We start from the raw sequence: 14650 nt of genomic DNA, 5'->3' as shown, positions 1-14650 counted from the left end.
CGGCGGCGGCGGCTGGAGCGGAGGGCTCGGCGGCGGCGGCTGGAGCTGATTTCTTCCTCCTCCTCCGCTTTCTGGACCCAACGGAGGATTGTGGGTCCAGCGTTGACCAGCAAATCCGTTCACTGGAGGGATATGTGGAGGAAGAAGCAGTCTGACCGACTGGCCTGGCCACCTCTGTTTCTGGAGGGACTGGACTGGATTGACACATATCCCGAACCTCATCGACAAAGAAATTAGATCCGTTTAAATACAAAATTAGATTAATGGTTTCGCTCAAGGAAAAATAATTTTTTAGGTTCATCAAAACGGATAGTTTCCTCGTCCAGTCCATCCAGAAACAGGGCGTTCAAAAGTGCATCTGACCAGTTAGTCAGGAAAGCCAGCTCTACAAACTCCTCCACATACCTCTCCAGTGAACGGCCAACCTGGAAGAGTCCTACGAGCCGTTCCGCCGCAGAGAGAGGTGGTGAAGGAGTGGGAGCCTCGATATGATGAGCAGTAGTGGAAACCGGTACCAGGTAGATACCCATCTTATGATGTGGAGGTCCAACGGTTGGGTCTGTTCTTCTGTTACGGGTGCTGTTTGCAATAGACGAGTCGTATACGGACATCCACAATTAATGGGTATTTAATGAAAGCAGGAGCATAACACACAACCAAACACTACAATCTAACATTTAGAACAGACAAGGAGTGAAGGGAGTGAGTCCATATATATAGGGAGTGCAAACGAGGAAGTCCAGGTGATGGTGATGGGTGATGATGAGGAGCTGACGAGGGAAGTGAGTGCAGGTGTAGAAACAGGAGGATCATGGGAAATGGAGTCTTGGAGACGAGGGAACTGTAACACATGTGCTATTGGTGTGAATTTTTTTTTAAATATTTGAGTACAGTAGTGTCACTGTGATCTCTGTATTTGCAGTGATGTGTTTTGCGGGTATCTGTTGTGCACTAACACTGGCCGAATCCCACGGATTGGAATTATGAAAGGAGAAGTCACTCCCACAAACTTTAACCATCAGGGCAGACTGATTGACTGCAGGTGAGAAGCACAGAGGCAAATGTATGATCATTAAGTTTAAAACGTGTATGTTAATCAGCATCATTTCAGTAGCAACCAATTGCAATACATCACAGTCGTTAATACTGAGATTATGCTGCCAATATCAGAATGCTCTGACCTGAACACACACACACACACTGTGTTCTCAGTGGTGGTCACGTCTTGCTGGATGATCAGACTGATCATGGTTATGTGGAGGATGGAACTCCATGTGGTCCGTCAATGATGTGTCTGGACAGGAAGTGTCTCCCTATTCAGTATCTGAACCTGAGCTCCTGTCCCACCGGACCCAACGGACACATCTGTTCCAGTCATGGGGTGAGAACATTCCTGACTACACACACTGAATGCATGCCATGTTGAGGTTTACTCAGTCATTCTGGGCAGGATGTACATTTTTCAAAATCCATGTCTCATTATAATTACAAAGTAATACTTTCAGTAATACTTAGACATAATTAATGTGATTTGTTTTTTATGCATTGTTTTGGTTATTTTAAATGTAAAAAGGTGTGCAATAATGAGGCGTCATGTACATGTGACACAACATGGGCGGGGACAGACTGTAGCATGCCTGACCCTCCAAAAATACCGGCCCCTTCTGAAGATGAGGAACCCAAGGGTTTGTTGCTTTGCTCTTACACAAACACATAGTCATAGGCTACACATATAAAGAGCTCATTCATAAAACACCAACAGAAAGGATTTCAGTTTAAAGCATTTTTCAATTTTAAAAAATAAAATCAAATTTTGTGATAGACTTACACAGAAATGTGTTATTTTTGCACCTCATGAATGAGGCTCAGAAGTTTAGAAATTTGAGGGCCAGTTAGATTTTTCCATCACACTTTAATATAGGGTCCAATTCTTACAATTAACCATGACTTTTCCCTCAATAAATTCCTAATTCCTGCTTATTAATAGTTAGCAAGGTAGTTGTTAAGTTTAGGTATTGTGTAGGATTAAGAGATGCAGAATAAGGCATTAATATCTGCTTTATAAGAACTAATAAACAGCCAGTATCCTAGTAATATGCAGCTAATAAGCAACTAGTTCATAGTAAGAATTGGACTCTAAACTAAAGTGTTAAAAAAAAAAATCAGGATTATTTGAATAGAAGGTTCAAAAGAACAGCATTAGTTTGAAATAGAAATAATGTAAAACTCTTTACTGTCCCTTTGAATTAATTTGGAAAAAATTCTACTGACCCCAAACTTTTGAACAGTAATCGTTTTAGTAGTAATAGTAATTTTAGTAATTTAGTTGTGTGTCCACTGCAGCGCATATATTTTAATATGTATATATTAGTTAATACTAGGGCTGTCAATTGATTAAAAATTTTAATCAAATTAATTACATACTCTGTGATTAATTAATCTACATTTTTACATAATATACATAATTATGTAAAAAATACATAATTTTTGCTGTGAAAGTATTAAATATTTCAATTCAAATTAATCAATGCAGGGTTTTTCCTGGGTCAAAAATGGTCATCGGTGGTGACAGACATGATCATCCACACAAACAGTAAAAAGTGCTCTACCCACGTGATCTGCGAGCCCGATACTGACAATAAAGTACCTGTCACTCTCACTGTAATTCTTTCTTGCCCTCTTTGCAAAAAAAAAAAAAAAAAAAGTAATTTTATAGCTTTGTAAGGGAAGATGCTTTTTTGCTAAACCTGAAAAGTATTAAAGGTGCCCTAGATTCAAAAATTGAATTTACCTCGGCATAGTTAAATAACAAGAGTTCAGTACATGGAAATGACATACAGTGAGTCTCAAACTCCATTGTTTCCTCCTTCTTATGTAAATTTCATTTGTTTAAAAGACCTCCGAAGAACAGGCGAATCTCAACATAACACCGACTGTTACGTAACAGTCGGGGTGTACGCCCCAATATTTGCATATGCCCGCCCATGTTCCCAACATTATGAAAGGCATTACACAAGGGCAGCCAGTATTAACGTCTGGATCTGTGCACAGCTGAATCATCAGACTAGGTAAGCAAGCAAGAACAACAGCGAAAAATGGCAGATGGAGCAATAATAACTGACATGATCCATGATATCATGATATTTTTAGTGATATTTGTAAATTGTCTTTCTAAATGTTTCGTTAGCATGTTGCTAATGTACTGTTAAATGTGGTTAAAGTTACCATCGTTTATTACTGTATTCACAGAGACAAGAACCGTCACTATTTTCATTTTTAAACACTTGCAGTCTGTATAATTCACAAACACAACTTCATTCTTTATAAATCTCTCCAACAGTGTAGCGTTAGCCGTTAGCCACGGAGGACAGCCTCAAATTCACTAAGAATAAAACTTTAACATCCAAATAAATACTTTACTCACATAATTCGAAGCATGCATACAGCATGCATGACGAACATCTTGTAAAGATCCATTTGAGGGTTATATTAGCTGTGTGAACTTTGTAAATGCACTGTAATATAGTCGACAGCTCATGTGGCAGGGAGCTTGCGATTTAAGGGGGCGGCGCCGAGTGTAAATCAGTGCATTGTTAATGATGCCCCAAAGTAGGCAGTTAAAAAAATTAATTTAAAAAAATCTATGGGGTATTTTGAGCTGAAACTTCACAGACACATTCAGGAGACACCTTAGATTTATATTACATCTTGTGAAAAAGCATTCTTGGGCACCTTTAAAAAGTAGCATTTAGAAGTTATATTAACTAATAATATAATTTTCTACCATATACAATTGAATGCACCTAGCTAACAACAGCTTGCTTTGTTCTGGTTTCACCCCACTCCAGTCTAAACTAACTGATTTTATAGGTAGGCCTAATATACTACACATTGTCATTTAAATAACCTGAAAATACTGTGGATTATTAAGGCTAATTTTACTAACCACTCTTGCTAAATGGGGTAAGCACACTTATGTTCTCATTTCAGAGTTGTTCGAGTAAATGATTCATTATAGAACGTGTGGACCGATCAGTTGTTGTCATGATTCATTAAAATGAATCTGTTCAAATGAGTCATTAGGTCGTGAATCGGACATTAGCAGACGTTGACGCGTTGCGTGCGAATCGCGACTGTTATTAGGATATCGCAAAAGATTTGTCAACACAGAAAACACTTCACCACTGGATAGGATTTTCTTTTTGTTTACTGAAAGTGTGGTTTATATCAGCTGCCTGTCAGAGAAGATGAGGTGACGTTCTTTTGAGCACTATTCACACCCAGCGGTTATTCAGGAAAAACATTCTCCGAATGCGCCTCGTGAAACATGGATTCGGTCTTACGAACTTTTAGCATCCTGTCAGTTGATTTAGATTATTATGTGTGAGGTAGAGAGAGTGCAAAGACAGTTCTTACTTTGAAAGAGCTTGCACGCACGAGAACGGCTCCAGGTTCAAAGGTCAATACGGAATGGATTAATCTGTGTTATTTTTTTAACGCATTATTTTTTCTCAGATTAATTCATCGAAATTAACACGTTATTTTGACAGCCCTAGTTAATACACAACAAATTCCTAAAATCATAATGTAAGAAACAGAGACAAGCACCACCCAGTGGACAGGAAAGAATAAATCAAAGAGAGGGAAACTTCACTCTAAGAAAATTCAGTAAAAATTTGGGCACAGTGTAATATGAATAAACTGTGTATATGTATGTGTGACGACCAGGGCGGGCGAGAGCCGATGGCCTGGTCCTCTCTCGTCCTTCACTGATGTCGCTCCTCCTTTTGTGCTCCCGGAGCTCCTCCGTGAGGGACTCAAGGCCGGTGCGCCTCCCAGGTGATGCTCATTAACACTCGCGCCACCGGCCTCGTGCCGTTCCCTCACGGCTCTCGCCCGCCCTGGTCGTCACTGTATGGAATTTTCCAAATTAATATTTTGAATTACACGTTTCATTAAAGAAAATGTCTGTAAAGTTAATGGATAATATTCTGGCAGTGCCAAAATTATTACCAGTACCTTTTCTGTTTTTCTTCATTTTTTTCTTACAGTGAGGCAGGTACAGGGTATACTGTACTACCTTTCAGAGATTTATATTTATATTATTTATATTAGATTTATATTTCGAATAAATGAAATTTCTATTCATCAGAGAATCCTGAAAAAAAAGTATCACAGTTTCCACAGAAATATGAAGCAGCACAACTGTTTAACACTGATAAAACGAAAGTTACAAAAAAATCAGCTTTGCCATCACAAGAATAAATGACATTTAAAATTATATTCAAATAGAAAATAATTATTTTAAATTGTAATATTATTTCACAATATTACTGTTTTACTGTATTTTTGATCAAATAAATGCAGCCTTGGTGAGCAGAAGAGACTTCTTTCAAAAACATTTAAAATCTTTTAAACAATGATCAACATAAACAGGAAGTCCAAAAGGTAAAAAAGCAAACAGTAAGTAGCCACCTAATTAGATAGTTAGGTGAGAAAAAGAAAAAAAAAACACAGTTTGACCCTTTGCCATCACATGCAGTGTTATTAGGTCTGACTAGAAGAATTGAAATAACAAACAGCAAGCATTGCATAAAAATGCTGGATCTTTTGAAAACACCATCTGTTTTGCTGGAACAGATATTTTGAGTTCAAGCGAATCAAAGCTCATGTCCCCTCTAACCGCACTTGCCCAAACAGGTCCTAGCGCCACCAATCTCATCATAGGGTCCATCGCAGGGGCCATCCTGGTGGCAGCTATAGTCCTGGGTGGGACTGGCTGGGGGTTTAAGTAAGCACCAGTCTGCATGTCTCTACGCTCTAGGCAACACTACACCTGCAGCTTACACTTACACACGGACTGGCTTTCTGCTGCAGACACTGTACCAGGAGAGAAACGCTCTGCAGATGCAGCTGACTGAGAGCCAGAGCAAATTATTCAGAACTCTGAGCATTAAAACCTGGTTTAAATTTCACTGCAGCAGAAACTCAAACCAGCTTGTAGGGCCCAGCTGAAATCCTGACCTGCATGTTAAAATGACACACAGCTTCAGTTGTCATTCACCATCCACAAGCCTCACGAACTGGCATTCACAGCACAAGCTAGGGAAGCTGAATCTACGTGCTGCAGAAAATCTCTGCTGGATGGGGGGAATAGATAGTTTACAATCAGCTGAAACTAACAGCTTTAATACTTTCAGACAATAATTTTGTGAATTGTAATATGCAATTAAACATACTGTTAAATTCAGCTACAGTATTGTACTGCTCAAATCTTTTTAGACCCATCTTGCACAAACAGTCATACAACACATACCACATTAGCAACTGTTTCTATGGTGCTCCATGCATAACCCGTCTGCCATATTGAAACAGTCAAAGCCGGTCCATGAGCACTTGAGAGCAAGTTAATTGTGAGTCTGCAACCTAGTTATTCACATTCAATAGTCTTTAGCAACTGATTTTCACTGGAGTGTATCATTCATAGGGCTGGGTATTGTTCAGAACCGATACGATACCGATACCTTGACTTCGATACCAATACCTAAGTAATACCTTTTTCGATACCTTACAAAAACTGTTTACATGTTTACACGTATGAAATCCATTTTAACATGATGACATAACACATTACCTCAGAAAAACTTTTTTTTTTTAACACACTTAAAATCTCATCTCCTTAGCCAGTGCACAAACAATAAACAAAAGCACAGAGGAGCAAAATGTAACTAACACCATACATCAGTTTTAGTGCAAAATTAACAGTTTTGAGAGGCTCACTGCTGCATATGTAGGCTTTTTAAAACACTAAATCAAAAAATTAGCCTGTCTGCTTTTTCGGGAGACAGAAAAGCCCACTCCTGACTGATAATGTCCCTAGCAGTAAAAAATGTATGCTCTGACAGTGTGGAGGGTGCTTGCACACAGAGATACCTTGTTGCCAAATCAGAAAGCAATGGCAGAGTGTGCTTCATGTCCCACCACCAGGTTACTGGACTCGCTGAGGACAGCGTTGATGGAAGTGATCTGTAGTGATTTATCTCTGACTGAATCTTCTCTTTAGTGGTCTCTGTTCTTACTTCAATTGCCATGTCCTCCACAGCAAACAGCTCCTCAAGGGCAGAGAGCTTTGGCTTCTTCTGTGAACAAATGGGTAAAGAAATATAAAACACTATTGAGGTAAATGCAAACAAGGTCATTTTCTTCTGAAAATGAAATGGGGAAAAAATTTTGCACTAAGGTTGATCTATTTTGTTTTCTACTTACCAAGAAGACGCTGCTTCTCCTTAAGGACAGGTTTAGCCAGACTGGACCTTTTCAGCCACACCACCATTGCTCTGATCCTTCCTGCCCACTGTGGGACTGATGTAAATGTAAAGCTTTTGAGCAGCAATATTGAGAGTGTGAGCAAAGCAGCAATTTTTTTTAATACTCATCTTTTTAATTGCTACATCCATGTTTGCTGCATTATCTACTGTGACTGCAACTACTCTTTATTTTGAATTCATCAAGAATATCTCCTATCTCTTCTGCTACAGCGTCCCCTGTCTGGGATGTGTATACTGCCCTTGTGTGTAGGACTTTCTCTTTCATGGAGCCCTCTCTCACATAGTGGACTGACACTGTCAGATAGTGGTCTTGTGCAATGCTGGCCCAGCCAGCAGCAGTCACAGCCACATGCCTCACATCTTGTAACTCTTTCTGGATGTTTTCTTTTTCTACAGCATACCATGCAGGTATGAGGGTATTTGTCTCAACAACCTCAGCTGAGAGACCAGAATCTATGAGCTGGGACTCTTCAGGGGCCAGATCCAAGGTTTTTAGACCCCTGGCCTGGAGTGGTTGATTGTCCCTTGTACTTGAGAGATAAGATCTTTCCAAACTGTAATGCCCCATGTAATGCCGTCCAAAATGGAGCCACAAAGAGAAAGTGGACTTCCCTGATTTCTAGACAATTTATGTACCAATGAAGATGAAGGCCCCCCCAAAGCCCACTGGCTGGGTGACCATCAAGAACCACACCCCATCCTGTGAGAGACTGTTCAAGTCTTGTGATGGCAACACTCCCAAAGAGCCTGGCTCTTATTCAGGAACCGTGACTTATTCAGTCATAGAGCACATAGAGCCCATGGCACGTGACCCTTGCAACCCTGAAGGGATGGTTCAGAGGATGAAATCCTCTGCTTCTGAGCCAGAACTGAAATGGTCTCATGTGCAGGAGGCCTAGTGGAATGATGTTGGCCGCTGCCACCATTACCTCTTTTGCACAAGCACGAACCGGGTGCTAGTTCAGAGCTAGTTCTATTGCCAGTTCAGAGTAGAGCCTTAAAAGAACCAGTTTGCCTTTCCATGGGCTAGAGAGCCAGCACAGAGCCAGGTCTTATGTCACTGTATACGTCTTATCTTTCACAGAAACGCTAGCATGGCATCACCAAACACAAACACACCAAGCTTGTTCGTGTTGCATCGGTGATTGGCGCATGACATCAAAGGACCACGAGAGTGATCCAAAAGCACAAGGAGTCGTGTGTTCTAGAAATACTCCCGCGGACACGCGGCACTCCGATGTCAGATGCTGATCAGTCTGCGCAGCTCCGATGCATCTCGAGCAAGCCTTCCATCAACAATGGCAGACGTTTCATTACTGTTGATGCTCATGGCTTTGTGAACCTACATCGGCATTCAAACACGGCTCGCCATAATTTGTATAGACAGAGATTACAATCGAGCTGGTATTAGCTCGATTAGCTGCTATTTCAAAAATGGCGGTCTCAAGTTTCTTGTTGGTCGCGGTAACCCCGCCCCCAGCCCCTGATGCAAGCGGTTGTTACTTCTAGCCCAGCAATGTTTTGGTGCTAGTTACGAACCACTTTTCCTGGTTCAGAGCTGGTGCTTTGGATGTCGAAAGACAAAGAACTGATTTGAAACTAGGCTCTGGCTCCGAACCAGCACTCAAACTGCCTTGGTGGAATAGGAGTACATGAAACCTAACAGGCTCTGAACTTGAAAAACTGAGAGCTCCTGACCTAGCTTGATATCTTTCATAGCATTTAGAGACTATTCTACGCATGCAGGAAACAAGACATGCCTGTATCGTGTTCAAGTCCCAAACCACCCCAAGGAAAGCGGTTCTCTGAGCTGGAGAAAGCACACTTTTCTGGGCGTTCAATCTCAACCCCGACTTTTTCATGTGGGTGAGCACAACATCTCGATGTTGTGATTTAGCCAGAATCAGCAAATGGTCTATGTAGTTTACCACACGGATGCCCTGGAGTCTCAAAGGAGCCAGAGCACCATCCATGCACTTGGTGAATGTGTAAGGAATAGAGCCAGGCTGAAGGGAAGAACTCGATACTGGTATGATTCACCCCCGAAAGCGAACCTGAGAAACTTCCTGTGTTCTGGCAGAATCTTGATGTGAAAATAGCCATCCTTTAGATTTATTGTCACACACCAGTCCTCAAGTTGCAACACAACTAACTTTAGGGAGAGCATCTTGAACTTGGTTGGTATGGTTCAGGCCCCTCAGATCTAGAATTGGAAGCAACCCGTCCTTTTTGGGCACAATAAAAGAACCCCAAGTCCCTCTCTGGGAGGGAAACACTTCCCATGGCCCCTTTTGTCAAGAGAGTCTGTAGTTCTTGTTTGATGAAAACTTTTCCTGACTTCTGACATATCTATTTAGCTACTGCGTCATTGAATCAAGGTGGGCGGAAGGCAAACTGAATTCTGTAACCTTTCCTTACAATATTCAGCATAATAGTTTAATATTTATATTTGAAATGTATATAACAGTTATAATTTACACTGCGTGCCAAATTATTATGCAATTGACATATCAGTAAGATTTCAGTACAATAAACATTCAGATTTTAGTTTTTCTTAGTAAATGTTTGTTTGTTTGTTTATTTATCCATGTCTTTTTAGATAACTGGTATCAATCTCAGACAAAATAATTTGCCAGGTCTATGGAAACCCTACTTAGAGGTTGTTCCACATTATTAAGCAAGTTATGGTTCTCATGCAATATGGAGAGGAAGAAAGATCTTTCTGAAGATGAAAAGCATGAAATGGTGCAATGTTGTGCAAAAGGCATGAAAACAACTAATATTGTGTGAAACTGAATGGCGATTATCGAATTATCATAAGATTTGTGAGTGATTTAGAGCACAGCAGAACTCGGTCAGATAAAGGCTTATTAATGAAAGTTCCTATTAAAAAAATGTATTGTATTAAAAGGGCAGCTATAAAAAAGCCAGTGTTGAGCAGCAAACAGGTATTTGAAGCTGCTGGTGTCTCTGGAGTCTTGAGAACCTCACCATGCAGGCTGGCAGTTGAGCGTAAAGATGCATTTTAGACACCACAATCCAAACCTAACAAAGAGAAACATTTAATAATGTTTCCATAGATCTGGCAAATTATTTTGTCTGAGGTTGATACCAGTTATCTAAAAAGACATGGATAAATAAACAAACAAACATTTTCTTAGAAAAACTAAAATCTGAATGTTTATTGTACAGAAATCTTACTGATTTGTCTCTTGCATAATAATTTGGAATGCAGTGTAATAGTTAATAGTTTAAATTTATATTAAATGCAATTAGCTTAACTTTAGAGTGCTTTTTGACCCACTTAAGTCAATCTTAATATGTGATTTCATTATTATTGTCTTTGAAATATAGTTAGTGTACTGCTGAATGTACCGACAAGCATTTATGATAATGTCATTTCTATTAAAACTTGAATGTTGTGTATTTAAATATATTTTTAAATAAACATTTGTAATAATTAGTACATTTAAAATTAACTTTAAATGTAATATCAAATAACACACTACAGTTACAATCAAGTACTTTACATGTTTTTTAGCATGTTAGTAAACATCAAAATGAGTACTTTAATGTAAAATTTTTACTATTACAAAGAGCATTTTTTAAAAGTGTACTAAAGTTTGTTAAAAGCGGTCATGAAAGTATACTCTTTTTAAGTACACTTAAGTGAAAAAAAATTGAAGATCACTACAAGTGCACTTTTAATACAACCAAGTGCACTTATTTTTCAGGGAATGTGGTATTTTTGAAAACTCATTGGTTTTTAATGTGACTGAAGAGTATTGTCTGAAATTTTGATGTTCCAAGATGGCGGACACGTTGGTGTATCTGGAGCAGTCTGATGTGGTATCTAGGATAGATATCTATGCATACAAAGTTTCTACAATGAGCTTCATATTCACAACCAATTTTAAAGAGCTATTTCACCCAAAAATGAAAATCCTATCATGATTTACTCACCCTCTTGTCGTTCCAAATGTATGACTTTCTTTCATCCATGGAATAAGAGGTAATGTTTAGCAGAATGTCCAGAATACTAGAGAGACAAAAATGAATTCATCCAGGTTTGGAGGTTAGTAAATGATGACTGAATATTCATTTTTGAGTGCACTGTTCCTTTAAATGATGAAGTGTGTTGGTAAGTAATGGAGGAGTGTGGTGAGACATCATGATAACAATCTTTCAGCACTCACTCTAACTTACACTCTCTTTCAGTCTTGTGTAAAGTCAAGAGGAAAGCAGGGTATCAGCCTTTGTGACATGACATGTGCTGTTCACTTCCTGTCTCCTTGTGGAGCTGCTGGCTGGCAAACCCACCTGGTACAGACAGCTCTCGCTGGCACTGGTCTGCATGACCACGTCCAGAAATGCTGGCATTTCACTCTCGCACACTATTACACCATTTGCATGTGGCTGTCCAGGAAATGCATCATTTTGGATGGCGGTTCACACTGACAGCAATTCACTACGTTTGCTGGAGGTTTGCAAGTCACAGTATACTGTTAGTAGATGTTTCTGCTCGACTGTCAACTGTAGGTGGATCATGTTCGATTTACTCATTTTGATAGTAGGGTCAGTGACATGGCACTCATTTTTTTATGATTTTTTATGATATCTAATGATTGTTTGTTTGTTTTTATTCAGCTCTTACGGTGTTTTTGGAAATTAAATTCTTTATAAACATCAGTTCCTGAGAGTAAATTGCATCTGTTCAGCCAGGAATGCTACAGATGTGGTATTTTTGGATGTTATGTATTTACGGCATTGTGCCTATTAGAAATACATGATCGGTTTTAATTCGGTTATTTTAAAGTGGGGATTTTGTTCACATACCCCCTCTGTCACCTCACACAGCCCCAGGGGTATGCGTACCCCAGTTTGGGAACCACTGCACTATACAATAAGGTCCCATTAATTAACATTATTATATTAGCCAATATATTAATAATGAATAGTTAAAACAAAAAATTAATTGTTAGCTCATGTTAACTAATGTAGTTAAATAATGTTAAAAAAATGAAATGTAAAGTCTCACTATTACTTTTTACTGGATGGCTAGAGCACATGACATTTTAGAGTAATTCAATTTAAAACAAAAAAAAAACTTGTACAGCAATGTATAAAGGTTTCTTTATATAGAATGAACATAGATACAAAGTGTACATTTCTACTACATTTTTAAAATGTTTTTTTCTTTATATTGGACACACTTATGTCACATCATTGTTTATGTCACCTCAAACTCCAACCGGTTGCTTGGTCCCTGCAATTTGCTGTCAGTGTAAACGCCCTCAAGACCGAGACCACTTCAGTAGGTCACATGTACACGGGTGTGGTCTGTTCTTCTTAAAGCAGTGCATTTCCACTGAAATAGTCCATTGTCACTCTGTATGTCCTTGTCTGCTGATGTAAGGCTTGTTCTCTGTAGTGCACATTGTTCTGCTTCAGTTCCACAATGTGTAACAAATGTGTTTACAAATTCACTACATAAGAACACATTTCAGTGACCATGTGTAGATACATAAAACTGCATACACTTAAACTGTAGAATTTGATTCTTCTTATTTGGATACTGTGGAGCTGAAACAGTCTTGGTTATGATACATTTCAATCTCAAAAGCAGCAGTGTTTTGTTTCCCAATAACTTTTTTCTTCTTTCCTCTTCTTCCAAACAACAAGAAACGTCAAACGGCGAGGATATGATCCAAATGCTTCTGCCATCTAGTGGACAGAAGGAACGCTCCAATCTCCAGAGCTTCTGTATTCTGGCATTAGTTATACTTGAAAATATTATACATAATAGTGATGAATTCAACCAACAATACCTTAGTTGTGTAGCTCCACCCCCTTTTATAAGCTCCGCCCTTCTCTCTCAGAGCCAGTTTATTGATATATCCCCCTCTCCCCCAACAGCCAATCAGATCATTCTTACACTACAGAAGCATGACAACACAACAGCCTGGCCTTGGCACCTCTTTGAAGAGTTTGCATGGCTGATGCCCATATTCAGCAGAATACAGCATAACGTCCTATGAAGAATATAAATGTTGTCAACACGAACTCAGACCCCCATCATTTCTCAATTGTTTATTTGACAGAAGTAATTGAGAGCTGCATGGCTTAGCCTTAGAGAAACATGTTGAGTAGAATTATGGGATGGATTTGATTCTACATATAAATGGCCAGAGAGGAATAGTTCATACAAAAGTAAAAGTAAAAATTCTGTCATTATTTAGTCACCGTCATGTTGTTCCAAAACTGTGTGTCTTTCTTTCTTCAGTGGGGAACTAAAGAGGATGTCAAGCAGAATATATTGCCAACTCTTTGTATACTGTGAAAGTGAATGGCAATAAGCACTAATAAGGTGAAAATAACACAGTGAATGTACCATAGTACACTCTGGCATAAGGCACAGCAGAACTACACAAACCAACCTTTATGTAGAAGACACCAGAACGGAGAGTTTAAATACACAGACCAAATGATGGAGCTAAACGAAACACAGGTGATCACAATGGGTTGCACAGAAACAAATGGTCACACATTTAAACAGGGACAAGGAACACTAAAACTAAACCAAAACTGAACATAAACATGACAAATCCATTCCATTATTTTAATATAGTTCAATTGTGGGAACAAATTTTGTGGCCAAGATCTCTTGTTTCCACATGTCATGTGCAGGGCTCCATACAAAATAACTCAATTTTAGAAAAATCTTAAGGCTATGATGACAGAATTTTCATTTTTTTTGTGTGTGAATTATGCCTTTAAGATGAATAAAATAATTTATAACATAATTTTGCTCTTTCTAATTCATTACTTTTATTGTTTTTTTATTTTTGTTTATTGCAGAGCATGTTTGGTTTCCATTTTTTAGGAATGTTCATGACTAAATTGTTACTTTTTTTTTTTTTTTTTTTTTTGCGAACATTAATATAAGTGAAAGTTGGTTTCATACTGTATAAATCCTGTTCATTTAATAGTGTGTGTATGTTGTAAGCTGTCTGATATTTGTCATTCTTTTGCTCTGGTATGGGGCTGTGCAGCTAAATATAAGTGAACACATCTATAGATGCTGCACATCACCATCCACTCTGAATGAGGAGGTGATTCTAAGCCAAAGATCTAGGGTAAAAATGTAAGTTTAGGATGTAATACACAGTGATATTGTTTCCCTTGCTCGGGCGAGGTATTACTATGGTAACTGATCACCCGAAATACATGCAATAACCCTGATCAGTCCTTTAAATATACCTTGTTTCATCTGCTTAACGTAATTGCAATTGTACGCCCAATCTGTTGGTCCAGACATTGTT

The 14650-nt window shown here is 38.9% G+C and overlaps 1 pseudogene; it reads left to right on the top strand.

The window, feature by feature from the left end:
* The window catches only part of LOC137035482 (disintegrin and metalloproteinase domain-containing protein 23-like), a 71260-nt pseudogene extending 58204 nt beyond the window's left edge, over positions 1 to 13056 (top strand).
* The last annotated feature ends 1594 nt before the right edge of the window (positions 13057 to 14650 follow it).

The sequence above is a fragment of the Chanodichthys erythropterus genome, chromosome 14, assembly GCF_024489055.1.
Source record: "Chanodichthys erythropterus isolate Z2021 chromosome 14, ASM2448905v1, whole genome shotgun sequence".
Lineage (NCBI taxonomy): Eukaryota > Metazoa > Chordata > Actinopteri > Cypriniformes > Xenocyprididae > Chanodichthys > Chanodichthys erythropterus.
Note: the sequence above shows the minus strand (reverse complement) of the source record. Positions and strands in the feature narration are given on the sequence as shown.